Source organism: Ambystoma mexicanum, chromosome 12, assembly GCF_040938575.1.
Source record: "Ambystoma mexicanum isolate Mex_15411 chromosome 12, UKY_AmexF1_1, whole genome shotgun sequence".
In the NCBI taxonomy this organism is placed as follows: Eukaryota; Metazoa; Chordata; class Amphibia; order Caudata; family Ambystomatidae; genus Ambystoma; species Ambystoma mexicanum.
In genome coordinates, this window is record NC_090936.1 from 443,211,604 (window position 1) to 443,226,547 (window position 14,944).

General features: G+C 46.5%; 1 protein-coding gene across 8 annotated transcripts in view; it reads left to right on the forward strand.

Moving 5' to 3' along the window:
* The window catches only part of CACNA1C (calcium voltage-gated channel subunit alpha1 C), a 2,322,072-nt gene that overhangs the window by 102,766 nt on the left and 2,204,362 nt on the right, over positions 1–14,944 (forward strand). The window lies entirely within an intron of this gene.

Below are 14,944 nucleotides of genomic sequence, written 5' to 3' on the forward strand. Positions count from 1 at the left end.
AGCCTTTGGTTGGAATTAGACTTTCTCCCCAACTCTTGATCTGGTCTCAGCCAGTGTTGAGATATAGCATTGGTTGGCATTCGGCTTTCTCCCCAACTCTTGATCTGATCTCAGTCAGTGTTGAGACATAGCTATGGTAGGCATTCAACTTTCTCCCCAACTCTTGATCTGGTCTCAGCCAGTGTTGCGATCGAGCCATGGCAGGCATTCCGTTTTCTCCCCAACTCTTGATCTGATCCCAGCCAGTATTGAGATATAGCCCTGGCAGTCATTCCGCTGTCTTTCCAACACTTGATCTGATCACAGCAAGTGTTGAGATATAGCCTGGGCAGGCATTCGGCTTTCTCCCACACACTTGATCTGGTCTCAGCCAGTGTTGAGATATAGCCTTTGGTTGGCATTCGGCTTTCTCCCCAACTCTTGATCTGGTCTCAGCCAGTGTTGAGTTATAGCCTTGGTTGGCATTCGGCTTTTTCCCCAACTCTTGATCTGATCTCAGCCAGTGTTGAGATATAGCCTTGGTTGGCATTCGGCTTTCTTCCCCAACTTTTGATCTGATCTCAGCCAATGTTGAGACCCTGCCCTGGCAGGCAGTCAGCTTTACCCTTAACTCTCTGTGATCTCCTTCCCACGGGCGCCTTCCCCCTTCTCTATAGAGTCTGGTCTGTGGCCATTCTGTGTTCCTTACAGCAGCACCCTGAACTTTTCAATACAACCCTGTGCTCGAGTTCATTCCCTAACAATGCTCGGGATAGCTTCTTCCCCTTCTCCCCTGTGTGTGAGGGGTTATTCCTCTTTTCTAAGTTTTCTCTATCAGGTGTTTCCTTTGCTTTAGTTTAGTTTAGTTTCTTTATTTGTACCGCGCGCCGAACCCTGGGGTAAGCGGGCGCCGGAGACTTAGATGTAGTTACAACATGGCAAGACTTAGATGCAGTTACAAATTGTTAAGAATATACAATATACAATAATACAAGACTGTGAAATAACAACAATAAGAGTGGAAGACCAGGTTACAAGCTGGTCGACAGGGACATGCGGAGAGGAAGTACATTAGGCAGAGTTTCTGTTGGAAAGCCATGTTTTAGTTTTGGCTCTAAAAGTCCAAAAGGAGGGTTCTGTTCTGAGGTTCAGTGGCATAGCGTTCCATAGTTTGGCAGCTAGGACCGGGAAACTGGCGCCACCGGCTTTTTTTAGGCCGAATTTGGGAACGGAAAGGCAATGTGAGTATGGCGTTCTGGTTGGTCTAGTTGAAGTGTGGTTGTGGAACTTGTCTCCCAGGTATTTGGGTGCATCATTGGAGCGGCATTTATGGACAATGACGAGGGATCTGAGGGTGATTCTGTCTCGTACCGGTAGCCAGTGAGCATCTTGCCTGATGCTGGAGATGTGGGCGTGTCGTGGGATACTGAGGGCGGCTCTGAGGGCATTATTTTGAAGCACCTGTAGTTTGTTCAGGTTGCGTTCTGACGTGCCGAGAGAGTGTATTGCAGTAGGCAATTTTTGAGAGCACTAGTGCTCTGGCTAGAGTAATGCAGTTGGAGGCAGAAAGGAAAGGTTTGCAGGCGTTGATAAGCTTATTTGTGTAAACTGTGGATGAGGCTGTGGCATTTACCTGTCTTTTGAGCGAGAGAGTGGAGTCTAGATAAACCCCAAGGGTTTTAATTTCTTTGGCAACTGTGATTAGTTTACCGTCTATGTTGATGGACGCGTAACGGGGGTCTAGTTTGTTTAGCCGTGGTTGGGAGCCGACAAGAAGGAGCTCAGTTTTCTCATCGTTGAGGCATAGCCCGTGCTCTGCCATCCAGGTTTGGATCTCCTAGTATAGATTGTTGATTCTGGTGGAGTCCTCGTAATAGCACCCTGATGAGAACCTGGGTGTTGTCAGCATAGCTTGTGTATGTGACACTCAGGTTGTCTAGGCGGTCAAACAATAGCTTAGTGAAGATATTGTATAGGGTCGGCGAGACGCACGAGCCTTGAGGGACGCCGCATGTGATGGGGACAGGGAGTGCTGAGGCCCCCGGGGAGAAGACCCGGGTGGTTTGGTTGGTTAGGAAGGTCTGGATCCAGGCAGTCGCCTGGTTAGAGAAGGCCGCTGACCTCATCAGATGTTCCGTGAGGATCTGATGGTCGACGAGGTCGAAGGCTGCTGATAAATCTAGCAGCAAGAGAATGGCTAGATTACCCTTGTCCTTTGCCTCGTCCATCTGGATTTTTAGGTCCAGTAGGGCTGACTCTGTTCCGTGCCTTGGCCTGAAACCGGATTGTCTGAGACCCAGGAGGTTGTTGTCTTCCAGGTGCTTCTGTATTTGCAGGTATATCCGGTTTCCTAGGTGAGGCTGATCGCTACCCGTGTTTAGGTGATTGGTGCTTATTGCGGGCTGCTCCACAGCTGCTGAGAGTTTAAGAACCTGGCCTGCCATTTTGAAGTCAGGAGGAAATGTCACGGCAGCTGTAAGGTTCCCAGTGTCTGACGGGAGCCACTGGTATGTCTCAATGTTGAGTGCTTTCTGCCTCCTCTCAATAACTAGTGCTCATAACTAAAGGGAGCTCTTGCTCCCAAGTTCAGACATCAGTGGCTGGAGTTAGGTTCTTCTGAACATTTTCTCCCAAAGACTATGAAAACGGGGGTCAATGTCCCCAGCCTTGTTTGGGTGGCTGCTAAGTCACTGTAAGCGCTAAACTGTAAGTGAGGTGTGGGTGGCTGGGCTGCGGCGACTGCCCTGAAGCAGCTATTTGGGTGGAAATATTAGCTTGTCCTACTCTATGGGTGGGGCGGGAGCCTAGCATAATGTTTACCCTTGAGTTCATAATGCAGGTGGGCCTGGCTGGGACAGTGTTTTCTCTCTGCTGGGTCCATGTGACGTGGCAATGCATCACAGGGGATTTGGGGATCCCTCTAAATGGCACCTTCAGGTGGCTCTTCCTGTTGAGCTGGGGCATCCGTGGTCCCCAGAGACCATCGGAGCCCCAAAAGAATGTATTTAATGTCACATCAGTGGCCTGTGGTGTGTGTCTTAGGGCATAGACAAGCCCGGTGCAGCCTGAAGCACAACAGTGTCAGTGACGGGCCCTACCTTAGGAGCTGTATAGTGCTTTGAAGCAAATAGTTAAGGCCTGTCTCCTCAGGTAGCCACCTTGCCACCTATACGTCAAACGGGGGGGCTTGGAGGCTACCCCAACAGAACAAGTCTCAAGAAGAGGACAAACTCTAATATTGGGGGAAAACCCCCTAGGTGGTAAAGTCGGTCCAGGACACAGATTTCTTGAGGAATGATGGATGTCAGGAAGACACAGGATGCAGTCCGTCAGAACAAGGGCAAAATAAGGACCAACTGGAGGCCTGTCAAGATGAGACGGAGCAGGAGCATATGACCAGTGTCGGACTGGCCCATCAAATTGTCTTGGGCACCAATGAAAACGCGGCTCACATTTGCAAATGGCTAATCATTCTCCTTTTGTGACACCGTTTGAATAGTACTCAACGGTTTTGTTGTTGATAAAATGTTGTTGATAAAATGTGATGCAGATTGTGCATTTCAAAGAACATTATTCCACAATACTGGTCAAAACGACTAGCCGCATAGTGAAGTAACTCATCAAACTGGCCCACATTGGCCAAAAAAAGTGGCCCACACCAGCATTTTGCATTTTTGTTTTTTCGCCCATGGGCCTATTTCTCTGCAGCCCAGTCCGAGCTTGCATAGGACCACTGAGCATAGGGAGGCAGAGAGCAGAAGCTGGATCCAGGAAGGGACATGGAAAGCACGGAAGAAGACAGAAACGAGCGCCGTAGCAATCGGGGGAGAAGGCAAGATTGTGACGTGCGTCTTACCATTCCGCAGCGTCTTTGGTGGCTGTTCCTGGTTGCAACCGCACTGCGCCATCTTGACGTTCTGACGGCATGACACTGTTGCGTAGCACATGCCAAGGCCATCTTATAATGGGAACTAGCCCTTTCCAGCGCCTCCATATTGAAAAGGAGGTGGTAAGCTGCCAAGCCTCAGCGCGGCGGTGAAAGATCGTAACAAATAGAGACTGCCAGTGATACCTGTGGCTCAAAAGGAATCTTTCATGCCTTTCAGTAATATGTAGGGTGCCCGTCTTCAACATTTGCTGTGTCCAAAATAAGGGAACCCACATTCAGGAAGCCAAGCCTACCATTCATTCTGGATCACCTACCTCCCACCGACACCAGCTCCTTTGCATAGGGGTTACCGATACACCTCAAAGCACCAACCACCACCATCACGTATGCACGCAAATACACCTTCACTATTATACGAACATAGACCTTCACAGGTATTCAAAACACCTTCAATGGTGGCAGACCTGCACCATGTTCTTAATCTGAAATGACGCTTGGGGCATTCGACATAGACACAAAAGCTTCCACCTGCTACTTTCTTTCGTGCACCCCAAAAGTGGTCACGGGGAACCACATGTCTGCTTAGGTCCAAAGGGAATGTTGCTTACAGAAGTGCAGAAAAGGGTGGTGGCAGGGGCAGTCTGGTCTGTGCACCAGTACTTTGCAGATTGGAAAACGGAATTCAGGTGTGTTTGGGTGAGAACAGCAAAAAATACCAGCAGAATATCTGGCAGCATGTCGCAATAAAAATCAATCAAAAGACCAGAGACATATTGCCAAGCCTTGCATGACTATGTAGGCTGTGCACCAGACCAATGCCGATAACGTGTATTGTATGCATAATCCATCTTTGGCAATACTTGTGTTCTTAGCCGTTCCAATAAAGCTTTGTTTTGAATTGTCCTCACAGAACAGAATGTTGAAAGTAAATCATCGGTGCTCACAGAGGAAAGCTAAGGATGCCTGAGCGATTACTCATCCCCCTGACGCAGCTCCACATTGCTGCGGGTTCTGTTTAGAGGGGAGGCCTGCTGTGGGCAACATGGAGTTAGATGGCGATCCAGACTCAGCCGCGAGAGTTATTGCGCAGCAATTGCAGGTCAACGGTGCTAATCATTCCCTTCCCGCCATTCCACGCAGTTATGCGCTTCATCACTTCAGACCCTGTAAAAACGTGTCGAAACACCGCTCAAGGTCGCGCATAAATCTGCGAGCGCGGGGGCGGCTTGAGTTAGGGCCCCTCCTACAACCGTAACTCACGCCACCAGGCTGCTTTGAGGCGGAGACGGCGCACAAGCACCGTCTCTGGCAGCTCTGAAGTGAAGTCCATTAAAAGTCAACAGCAGAACTGACTAGCTCTCGCTTAAGACCCGTAACCTTTGGCGCTCTACTGCACTTGGTCAGCCGGACTGAATTCTGCACCAGAGTGGAATGGAGAGCCATTTAAAATGGAGGATAGGTTAGGGTGACCAGATTTTAAAAGAAAAAAAACATGGACAGGGCAACTAACATAAATGTAGGACTAACTCTTGAAAGTGGCTGTCAAGGCACTGCACTTCAGTAGCGTTTGGAGGAGAAGAGTTTTTAAGTGTTCCTGTTAAAATGAACACATGTTATAATCAATTTCTCACAAACTAACACTATCTTCAGTTGTAAAATGCAGCATTTCTTCTGTGTGAGTTGTGCCTGTCAGCCATGAAGACCTACTACCAAAAACTGGGACCACTGCAGTTTCCAATGGGAACATAATCTTGAGAATGGGGGACAGAGCACCAAATACTGGGACAGTCCTGGCAAAACCGGGATGTCTGGTCACCCTAGGATAGGTAAGTGTGCCAAGTGGTGCCAAACTAGAACATTCTCCAACCCAGAGGCTTATAATCAACAAAAAAGGTTTCCTCCATTGATTTCCTGAAGATGCCTTACGAAACAGACCCCCCCCTTTAGCTCCCCGCTCCCTTGTTTCCTGCTTCCTTTACCATGTTCTTCCCACTATGATAGTAAAGCGCTCTGTTGCTTCCTGAAGCTAGGCCCCTGCTCAATAAATACTCATAATAATATTAAATAATACACAAAGCTTCCTTCAAAAGTGATGGGGCTGTGGGGTAAAGTCAACAACGCAGACCAAGCAGCCGCATAAGTAAGCACTGTTCAGTGCACCAGTATTTTCTGTCTCCACAAAGGGACATTTTGCTGCTAAAGGTAAACAATATATATTTAAATTAGCCTTGAAACAAGCACAACGTGTAATGGCCTCCTGTTCTCCAAGAGCCTGACTGACTAGACAGATTGTGGCCTGCCTGCATATGGGATCCAATCAAAATCCTTTGTAACAAGGAGCAAAGGCGGGCTGGTGGGCAACTTTAAAACCACAGCACATCAGTTCAAGTCTGGGATTTTGTAAGTGACCAAAATTGCCTTATCCTAAGGCAGACCGCTTTATCTCTGTACCTCTTCGCTCATCTGCAATAGTTCGGAATGCTTAGAAAAAGGTGAACAACAGCATGAAGCACTATAAAAAAATAATAATATATATATATTAAACCCACCAGAACTGTGTATATATAGGACCCTATAGCCTAAACTGCAAAGCCTAGAGCCAGTTCCCTTTCTAAGATGGCACTGCCCAGGCTTGTTCAATCTCTGTACGTAGCTTTAATGTATGAACTCGTTGTGTGGCATACATGCACAGTTCTCCCTGCCACTGCAGGTGTCCTACATTCCGAGCTACTGAGTGGGTGAGTAGCTGCACAGTGCCTTTGGTAGGGCCGGCTTTTTTAGCACTCTTTGGACAAGCTCTCATCTTGCATAATGTCTGCCTTACTCATTGTCCGAGCTTTGCGACGTAGCCTGTTTTGGAGCGGGGACAAGGGGTAAGGAAATGTTATTGTCATATTTCTAGCGGTTGTGTAAACCCCTGCCGCTTGCCCCATAGAGGTTGCTTTTTGCCCACTTCAGGAAATAGCCTATTGAGAGTGAGGGCAAGTTCGAAGGCCCTGGACTGGGCCTATCATAAAGAAGGCTCTTGCATCCATTAAATGAACAAAGTGATTCTTCATGTGGGTTGGCAGGGCGTGCTGGCACACCTTATGGTTACCCGAGAAGGTGAAGGCCCCACTCACCTATGATGAGTGCTGTCTCCGTGCCCTGTTGGACTGTAGCCTCAACATGTACCAGTAGATTGTGGATGGGGTCAGGTGACAGGTCTATGTTTTTCTAATTATCTGCTACAATGATCACCCGTGCATTCATGTCAGTTAAACACCCTCCACGTATAAGACCTGCTTGTGCTGATAAAGAGACTTAAGCAAGCGCAGAATATGCGGCTCAAATCCTGAGCAGTTTCCCACCGCAGGCACCTAGCATCCACGTGCAAAGATGTGCACCAGCTTCTTGTGGCATGCTAATCTAGAATGCCTGACGCTGCATGCGGGAATGGCAGGTCTAGCATTGCTGACACCGTGTGTGGAAAGGGCACAACTAGTATGGCTGCCTTCCCATGTGGGAATGGCAGATGTAATATGGATGACACTGCGTGTGGGAATGGCATATCAAGTATGGCTGACACTGCATGTGGGAATGGCATATCAAGTATGGCTGACACTGCATGTGGGAATGGCATATCAAGTATGGCTGACACTGCATGTGGGAATGGCAGATGTAGTGTCACGATGTATTGGGTGGTCACTCTCAACTCAGGGAGTTGTCTCCCCCCATCCCCAAGCCAGGTGGCACACAACAAAGCGCTTTGTAGATTCAACATGAGTGAGGCCTCCAACCTATACAGTAGCATTCAGCAAATACCCTCTTTACCATCAATGAGCTAGGAACCAGGCCGGTGTATAGTAAGAATCTATATTTATTTAAGGTTTGACAAAGAATAATAGAACAGTTACCAACACATCAGACACCAACTCTGTTGCCAGGAGCGGACTGGGAACCAAAAGCACCTTTGGAAATAATTTTTGAAGTGGCCCCATATTACACACATTCAGCAAACCCAACCATTTTCTTATGCGATATTTTGGAAATAACCACACAAAAGAGGACTAGGTCCTACCGGGAAAGCACCAGAGTTCCCTATAGGCCAGTCCACCCATGGCTGTGGCACTACACAATATAACAATTTCAAATTACTTGCACCAATTGACTGACTTATATTTCTAATGGACTTTCAGATACTACAACATACAAGTAAAATTTTGAGATGGGCAGTCATCACTTTACATCCAATTTCTTGTAATTGAACCCATAGAAACGAGAAACGTGTAAAACACACTGTGATTGCTTAGTTTGTTACCATGCTCTTTCCCCCAGCATCCCCCACCCTCCAGGCATCAAGCAGATATAGCCCCTTTGGTGCGAAGGCAAGGTACATGTAATGGGAATGCAATGCAAAATCGTTTTTGCTTTTATTGGAAAGGTAAGGTTTGGGAATGAACTCTCTTTTCATCACACATTACAGTGAAATGCAAGGCTTTGAGGATTCTGGTTCGAGAATAAATGGTTTGAGAATAAATGGGAAATTTCATTTTGCACCACTCATGCAAGGGAAATGCAATGCGTTGGGATTCTTATTTAAAATAAATGGGAACATACGTTTTACACGCTCTACATTCACTTGAAAGGCAGAGTTGTAGGGTTACTTCTTTTTTGGATTAAGGTCATCCCCTTCTGTACACAAGTAAGGGGTTTCAGAAAAATAGTCATCCCAGTACTTATTGTCTATAATCGCTTAAACACACTGGGCATGAATTTTGTTAATTTCAAATTCTAACAACACTCATCTTGTGATTTTTCTAAAGGGGAATTAACTGGTTTAACATTAATTAAATGCGCTAAGGGTCTACACAGTTTCATCCCTCCCCCAACATTTATGGAAATTAATAAGGCAGGCAGTTCCCAACACAATTCAATTTAAATGGATAGGGTGGTTTTGTATGGGGGAATTTGAGTTATATTTATTAAAATGTGCCAAGGGTCTACCCAGTTCCACCCCCTACCCGCTATGTGAGATGGAGATTAAGGCTGGAAGATTCCCCCCACACTTTTGTTGGCATTTGGGTGAATCTACTTACACAGGAGGCATTGGTTATGGGGCATCCAGGGAAATAGCAGGGCTCCTCTGAGGACACCACAGATCTGGTCAAAGGCTTCGGTCAAGGATAGTTCCCAGCACCAAGTCCTCCTCTGGCTCCTCAAATGGCGGGTCTAGCTAGCTTCTAGATTTCCCAGTCTCTGTCTCCCATGCAAGTTAAACAGCTTTTCTCCTAGCAAAGGTTTACCCCGATGGCCTGGGTTGCTCTCCTTGCCTCTCTGCTAGTTGTTCCTCGCAAGAGTTCAGAAGTAGACCACCTCCAGGAATAGAGTGGAAAAGTAAAGTCCCCTCTCAGATTGAAAACTGATCTCTTATAGGGCAGATGACACTCACATATTATAATAATTCCCACAATATGAATTGGCTAGCTCTCTCGCTCCCCCTCCCACCATATACGCCCACTGCCTGCTGATAGAATAAGGAGTTGGGAGGTGTGGATGATGGAGGCTGAGGGAGGAGAAAGATTCATCATCCCAAAAAGACAGGTGGGTTTACCTTTTTAGTGTTCTTAAAATCTCACAAGATAGCAGCTACCTTAATTTTTCAGATACATGTAGGCACATATATATTTTTGAGTTCTATATTTTATTGAGAAATACTACTCTTATTTCTGCACGCCCTGCCTGGGAGGAGCTACCATTTTTTTCTTGATTTGTTTTTGAGGCGAAATAGTAAAAAATCGGACACTTCAAGATTCAAACCTTAATTTAACAATCTGTCACCACAACAACTTTCCATTTCCTCAGAATTATGAAAAGGCTGGAATCATAATTTTCTTCATAACTCCAATTGTATACATCACACAGAATTCATTTTTACATGGTACCAACACGCTTCTTATCCCCTTTAATATGAGTCTGGGATGAACTCACTGGGGCACACAATTCTCTTTTAATTAAAGAAAAGGTGGCCCGATGTTAATATGGCAAGGCATCACCTGGCAGTTCATAGTTTCATTGTAGCCCCCACTTTTTTAAAAGTTTAATTTCTCTTCTGTGACCTGACATGAACACCTGTTTCTCAGCAGGGTCTGTTCCTACACAGTGTTTGAAGATCCATTAGTGGCTCTGAAGGCCAACTCTTGAGGTCAAGTCAGCCCTAAAAAGGTCATTTCTTTTGGCCCAGTAATGCACAGTTAATGGGGAGTCCTGACCTTAAAGGTCATTTCTGCTGGCCACAATTCCAATCTAATTCTTGTATTTCTTTTACCTTTAACTGAAACTCAGGCCTGTTTTCTCCTAGAGGGCCCCAGCCAAAGGCCTTAAGGTCACAGTTTCATTTCAGTGGAAAAGCAAAAGCTGCATCCATACTTCTAAAAGTACAGCTTTTAATTCGACCAGATGTGTTTACATGGAACATTCAGTATTGCATCTGGGCATGTTGTTTACAAAACATTCTTTCTTTACATACTGTTTGAACAGATATAAATCCACTTTTGGTATTATGCACAAACAGGCCACAGTTACATAGAAACCAGTGTTCATTTTCACACAAAATAGGCCTTTCACTTTAAATGTTGTCATTTTATATGATTAAAATAAGTATTTTTATTATTAACAAATGCAGAATGCTTGGCTTCACTGTGGATTTCTGGATCACGGTCTTGTGCTGTATAGGTCAATGTCCCATGCTGCTATCTGTCTCTTTAAGTTGAAATTGTAACTTTTCATATTTCAGGAAAAAAGTATTTCCAGCCACATATGTCTTTTCCCATTCATTGGGCATATCCTGCAGTTTTTAAGCTCTCGGGTAGATTCCCTTTCACTTCAGCACCTGTCCATTTTAGTAGAGTTTAAACAGGCCAATTTATTTTCATTTCACTAGGACTTATTTGCACCCCACAGTAGTATGCATGACACTCTGTGTGAGAACGGCAGATCTAGTATGGCTGACACTGCATGTGGGAAGGGCAGATGTATTATGGCTGCCACTGCATGTGGGAAGGGCAGATGTATTATGGATGACACTGCATGAGGGAGGGCCAGAACTTTTATGGATGACACTGTGTGTGGGAATGGGAGATGAAAGATGGATGACACTGCATGTGGGAAGGCCAGATCTAGTATGGCTAACTTCAGACATTGTACATCAGAGGTTTTCCCATTTGTTCTCATGCCAGTCCTGCAGTGGGCTTCTGAGCAAACTGAATGTTTGCTATTTATTTCTCCACAAGTCCTAAGTTTGTACTGTTGGAATATTCCAAGAGAGTTAAAACGAGTGTTCTGACCTGTTCTACTTCATGTCTGAAATCTGAAAGATGTAAGATCTGATTGATGGCGATGGCCACACCCGGTCGTTTAAAGAGCCGGCTGATGGACATTGCTGAGTTGTAACCAATGACACCCATGACACCCACACATTTGCTCCCAGATTCTAGCTCTAGTGTTTCAGTTGAACTATTACAATCTTTTGTCACACCCACTGCATGAACAAATCTAGAAGTTGGCTTCTAAAGGTCAACCTACTCTCATATCCCTGACCCTGTACATCCATTGTCTAGTTTTGTGTTGGGCCTGGAAGGCTATGTAGTAGCACCAGGGGTGGACTGGGCATTGATTGGTTGGGGCATTCACCCACTGGCCCGGGCCAATCAAAGGGTTCTACGTGTTAATATACCCAGAAAAATATCGTGATACAAAAATATCGCCATATTTTTGCAGCGATATTGACCCATGGACCCTGCGGGGGACACCCCCGCAACCCCTGCATTATTTTAAAATGTGCGGGGAACACCCCCGCAATGCCCGCTCCCACAAAATATCCTCCCCAAAAATATTGCCTGTGTCGAGACAAACGGCCATGTGTACGGCGATATTTTTGGTGGGGATATTTTTTCAGGATACCAATCAATGGCATCAGGGCTGCTCTGGTTTTGGTAGAGGGCTGCCTCCCTGTGTGTGGTTACTGCCCTCTGCCTTCCCTCTCAAGCCACAGGCTGCGTCAGTAGAGACCAGGCATTTACAACGTTCACCTTAGCATAACTAAAGGGATTGTGAGACCCTATAAAGCGCCTCCCTCCTAAGGTCCTCGGAGTAAACACTACTCATCTACATTAATCGGGAATATGTTACCATGCAGGGCCAATAGCTCACTGCATTAGGTGCATGGTGCTGAGATAAGTGCTTGCTTTGAAGTGAACAGGTTCGATTACAGGCTGGACATTAAAGTCTTCTTATATTTTATCAGTGCTTATGAGCGCAAAAGTGTTCACAATGCTGTGTGTGCAGAGAAATAATTGAAGATTTTTCGAACTTGTTGGCGTTCCTTACTGCCCAGGCTGCTCGTGCCCTCCCAGTCCACCCCTGGATAGCACCCCTCTAATGTAAGAGTCCCAAACACTCCTCCGTCCATGCAGGCCAATTTAAATACTGGTCAGGCCTCTGCTTTGAAGCAAGAGCGACGTACAGTCTCTCGAAGACTTTCCCGCCAACTCTAGCAACTTGCCTGTGTGCCAAGGATGACTCCGCCGTGGTCGATTGACCACGCACCAGTGCTTTGTTCCTAATCATCCCACTGAAAGTACATCAATAGGACTAAAGCCCATGACTCCCTCATTCAATCAGCCGTAGACCGCTTTGGCAGCAAAGTAGAGCTCTAGGAATTTACTCGGGCGGCTGCTTGGAAATCCTGCATCAGGATTCTTCTGGCAAACAAGAACCAATAACTCAAGAGTCGGATTCTGCACATAGAGTATGACCCTTCACCAGAGGTGTAGCTGGGAGGGATCTGAGGGGCTATTGCCCCAGGTCATTTGGTTATGGCACTGGAGAGAAGCTCAGGAGCTACAACCAAAGGGCTAGCTAGCTCTGAGTCCCGACATTAGCGTAGCCCTGGATCTTTTCCAGACCTAGCAACACCCCCTCCCTGCGCCTCTTTTTAACTTGCATATGACATACCTTTTTCAGGGCCTACCCACACCCAGAACTTATCCTTTTCAGTGTCCTGCCAGGGTGCATGGTGAAGACTATGTTCATCTGCCTGAAACCAGAAGTGGACTGCCCATGCAAAAGTAAGCAGTCATTTGTAGCACACTAGCTACCGCGAGGGCATAGTCCACCCAGGCCTGCTGCAACCAGGCCGAGGTCTGTGCTGACAAGGCAGAAGAGCAGAGGGCACGTGCTGTGGGAAGGTCTTCAGTTAGACCAGGAAGATGGGGAACATTGAGTGTTTGGATGTATCTGAGCCAGTGGGCGCTCCGTACTTTCAGCAGGTCTGAGAACTTCTTTGATGTGCAAGTGAGCTCAGTGAAATATTGCCATATAGGTTGGCAGGGGGGAGGTCTGACATGTGGCTGGCTCCATATAGGCTGGCAGGGGGGAGGTCTGACATGTGGTTGGCTACGAGCCTACTTTTGAGAGACGCCTGCCTCTCCAGAAAGCCAAGAAAGTTACCAATTGCTTCTGTTCATGTGACCGCTGCTGGTGCATCATAGCCAGTCAGATGGCTCAGAAAGGGGGTCCTACCCACTGGACAGCCCCACAATATGATCTCTCTGATCGCCTGAGAGTACCTCCTCTTCCACTCTTCCCCATGGCCCCCTCACTCTGCCACCTACATCACCCCCAGCCACCTGCCAACCCCTTTCCTTCGCACAACTCTGCTACCGCAGACTACTGCCTATCTCCCTGGCCCACGCCATAATGCCCAACAAAATCAGTGCTGCTAGCACCTTGGGCACTGTGTCGGAGTGCTAATAGCATAGCTCGTGGCATTTTAACTTAGCCCGCAGGCTGTTACCAACAGGAAAAGCCTACAAGGCCGGATACTGTTGCTTAATTATTATAACCTTGTTCTTGACATTTTGTAGCACTGTAAATAGCTGTTGTACCTTTACTGGGCTTCACTGTGTTCACGCTCTGCTACTGAGCCAACAGTGACCAGTGCTCAATGAAAGGGTTATGTGAGTGCAAGGCTAGGTGGTATAACCTGTCCCTTTTCTCTTTCTCTTACCCTCTTCTGCATTCCCGTCAGGGGAATGTGCTATGAAGTAGTGTCAGGACACTATAATGTGCCCTCCAAGCAACCTAAACCACTGAGTAGTTTGCTGTGCCTCCTGTCCTCTACTCCTCAGGCTTCCCCCTCCCCCTCTTTCCTCAGAGTGCTTTGAAACACCTATTGGTGGTGTCGAGAGAAACCAAATGTACATATCCAAATGAAATGGTGCTTTTTACGAACCTTGGAAAGAGTAGTGATTACCCTGTGAAATAAAGATTTCACACGCATCACTGCAGCAGGTGGCCTGAACTTCTGAGCATGTGTAACTAGTTTAATAATTAAACTCAACAATTTTTCCAGACCATGTGGACGCCCCGGATTGATCAAACGGTTGTCTTATTTCAACAGAATTAAAAAGGATGTTTTTCTTCCATATTGCGTAGGCCTCTCTGAAGGAAGGCGGGAATGTGTTTTGAAGGGCCTGTGAAATGGCCGGCCACCCGCGGCCTTATCTGGCATGCTCGCGTTCTGCACCGTGCTGTGCGTTCTGTGAAGGAAGAGACTTCCTCTGTGACGAGACTTCCTCTGTGACACAGTGAAAACTCAGCAAGGCGCGAGATCAGAACTCAACTCAAATGGAGGCAAACCTCTTGGCTTCAAAAGAGGCATATTTGGACTTGAAAAAAGGGCCATACTTGAAAATATGAGTAATTATGTCAAGGAGGAATCTCTTTTCATCTATTAGGCATGCTGGCCGAACTTGTCAGCCTCAAATTTCTTTCCTGCCTGTGTGCCTTCCCTTTATTGGGGATATCACCGTACAATATTCATGTTATACCAATTTACCCCTACCCTCAACCTAATTTTTCCACCCTTTCATCTGACTGAACTGCTATTTTGCACATTAAGGGTGTTTTTCCTCATTGTCATACACTATTTTTCATGGAAATTTACACACAACCTTAAGAAGGTCTTATCAGAACGGGTGTGCGATTTGTGGTAGAATAAGTGTGTGGGAAATAAAGAGTGGTGTGAACGTGTTT